This window comes from Hipposideros armiger, unplaced genomic scaffold, assembly GCF_001890085.2.
Source record: "Hipposideros armiger isolate ML-2016 unplaced genomic scaffold, ASM189008v1 scaffold_937, whole genome shotgun sequence".
NCBI classification, from domain to species: domain Eukaryota; kingdom Metazoa; phylum Chordata; class Mammalia; order Chiroptera; family Hipposideridae; genus Hipposideros; species Hipposideros armiger.
The window spans coordinates 649,798-653,191 of NW_017732287.1; positions in this window are offsets into that span (position 1 = coordinate 649,798).

Sequence of the window (3,394 nt, forward strand, 5' to 3'; positions counted from 1 at the left end):
TTATAATAATATTGGCTTGTTGAAAAAAACATTTTGAAATAGTTCCCAGACCTTGGGATTTTACAGATTAAAAATATTTTCTTGTTTTGAAGTCTGATATAGAATTGCCAATTTAAAATTTTTTCCATGTTAAGATATAAGCATAATTGCCATATATGATTCCCATGTCATTTCATCTTATTTTATTTATTTTAATTCATTGCATTTATTTTAAATTAATTAATTTATTTTTGAATAAATAATGCATTCCCATGATTCAAAATCCAAAAGGATTGAAAGGGTATATAGTTAAATTCTTTCTCCCTGCCTTTTCCAGAAGCCCCCCCAGTTCCCTCGAGGAAACCTTGGTACCAGTTTCTTGTGTATACACATTGTTCTGTTACTTGCATTCCTACTTAACATTATTTCATATTAAAAATGTGAGTCAACGCCAAAAAATTGAATGTGCATAATGAAAACTTAAAATTTTCAGAATAAATTTAGCCTTTTAGAAGATTCTCCCACAAAGTCTTTATTTTTCTCATTTGTCTGTGGCACTGAGAACTTTTTCACAGGCTGGTATGGTTAAATTCATCCCTCTAATTCAAGAGAAGACCTACACTTGGACCGCCCTACAGAGATATTTTTGCTCCTCTGTCCTCGTAGTACATATGTCACCACTTTGTTTCCTAATTATACACCGTACAATTCCCAGTGGTGACATTTGTTTTTGGTACAACTGGCTTCAAATAAAATTGCCCATCTTCAATATTGCTATTGACAGCCTAATGAGAAATTACAGGTTTTTGGCTGAAGAAAACAATGCCTCATTCTGGAAACTTTTATCTCACCTCCTTGGGGATTAGAGACATAATGGATGAAAGGCAAATTTGGCTGCTGGCAAAAACCAAATAGAGCTCCAGACACTTAGCAGTAGCAGGTGTCAATCGTAATCTGTTCATATCAAAGTTTATTAAATTATCAAAAGGGCTTGTGCACCAGGTTTTATCCACCAACTGTACCTTTTCACCAGTCCCTTAGATTGGGACGATGTGAGGATCTGTTGCTTCTTTTAAAGATCATACTACTATAAGTTATAGGAGCCAGCTCTTAACCAAGCACTGACTGTTAATATTGATTACACCTGGGGTACCAGCCCACTTGGATCACGTGGAGAGCTTGGGACTTTTCAAGATGAAATTATCAGACTTAATATTGTACCTTATTAGAGAAAAGCAGAGATATTTATTCAGTTTCTACTTGATTAAAAAATCCAATATCAACCTGGACTTGGTTCTAGATTTGAGTATTGTTTATTTGGTTACTCAACAGGTATTCACTGACGTCATTCCATGTGCCAGGAGCTGAGGATACAATGTTGAAGAAAAGAGACAAAGTTTACAGTCGGAAAGGAGATCAGATAAAGACAGAAACAAGTATCTTCCATAGAGTCCAGCCTGATGTTGCTCTGACAAGAGATGGGGGGTTCTGGAAACAGATGGAAGGGATATCAACTAGTACCTAGGGTTCCAGGTAAGACTTCCTGGAAGAAGGATGTCTGAACTGAAGGATGAGTAAAAATCAAATGGGGGGAAGAGTGTTTGAGGCAGTGAGAACAGAGAACAGCATGTGCAAAGGCTTGGAGGGAAAAGAAAAATAGCCAGCCATCGGTTCCTTCGAGAACCTGAAAGTTCAGTAAGCTGGATGAAAGAGTTAGAGATGAAGACAGATGAGGTAGACAGGTGGACAGGGGCTAGATGATGGAGGTTCTGTTGTAGGAGTTTCAATTTTATTTCAAAGGCATTGGGGGAATATTGAAGTGTTTAGGCTGCTTAGTGATGTCGTTATATTTGTCGGCCAGGTGGCTCAGTTGGTGAGAGCATGTGCTCCTAACAATAACGTTGCCAGATTGACTCCCACATGGGATGGTGGGCTGTGCCTCCCACCCCCACAACTGGGTTGAAAGCGGCGACTGGACTTGGAGCTGATGGGTCCTGGAAAAACACAATGTTCCCCTTCTCAATTTCCCAACACTGTTCCCTTCCCCATCTTAAAAAAAAAAAAAATCTCTCTAGTTGCAGCAAAGAGGATATCCTGGAAAGCAACAAGAAGAGTTGGATAAGATGTTGTGTGACCCAGGCAGCAGGGATGGGGAGAAGTGGACCAGTTCCAGGTGAACCTAGAGGATCTGGAATTAGAAGGTGTTAGGGAGAGGGAAGAGTTAAGGATGACTTCCAGATTTCTGACTTGGATGCTGGGTAGGTGGTGGTGGTGGTGGTGGTGGTGGACAGGGGATGTTTTGAGCAGAAGTTGCCTTTCCTGGCAAAAGCAAAAACATCTGTGGCTTTTCTGGTTTTCCTCTTTCCTAGACTATGAAATCAGATACCAATCCTTGTGTTGAATTTTATGCTAAAGAGTCTTCAAGATAGGTTGCAGTTTTCCATCAATGACAAGTTTAAGGGATGTGATTCAGTTTGTAAAACATTGGCAGTTTGGAGGAATGAAAACATTTGCATTTGTAGTATGTCACTCCTAATGCAAGACAGAGCTGGATAATGCTTAGCGCTCATAAAATCACTTCACAAGATGCTAGCTTGGTCACTCTCCATGTTTTTTTTTTCTTAATTAAAAAAAAATCAAAGTAATGCGTACACATAGTTTTTAAATGCTACAATACTAAATAATACTAAATGGAAAGCAACAATCCTCCTCCCAGATGGCACTCCCTAGAAATATCCTCTTTCAACTACTTCAGCCATTTCATCTTATATTTTCTTCCATATTTCTAAATGATGTGCTGAGGCTTCTATCTCTTTTCTAATTAAAGTTTTTGAATAAGTAATTCATGCATATGGTTTTAAAATGAAACATACAAAAAGACGTATGGTAAAGAGTATCTCTTCTACTCCTGCTTTCCATCCGTCTAAGTTCCTACTCAATTTCACTTTTCTCAGATCTCCATTGTGATTGGTTTTCTGTGTATATACCTATATACAAGAAAATAGCTTTATATGTTTACTTCTTCTGCCATTCTTTTTTTTATATATAAAAGGCGGTGTAGTATCCTGTGTCAATCAGACTAGGTTGCAGTAACAACCCAAACATCTGTCGGGGAGAGCACATTTTCCTTCCTTCCCTCTTAGGTCTTTTGGTTGGTCCAATAATCAAACTAACATGAGGCAGGTTCACAGGAGAAACTAACCAAATTTAATTATGTATGTACACACATGGGTTCCTTAAGAATATGGAGCTCCAGGACAAATGGGCTGTTGAGGCTCACACGCTAAGGAGAAAACAGGGGAGTGAAGAATTGTGATTTGGGACTTCCAAGGGCAGGAAGGCCATCCACGTGGAGATGGAGAAGGAAATGCTTGGTAAACAAAGTTTGCGGGCCATCTTTAACAAGAGGATACAG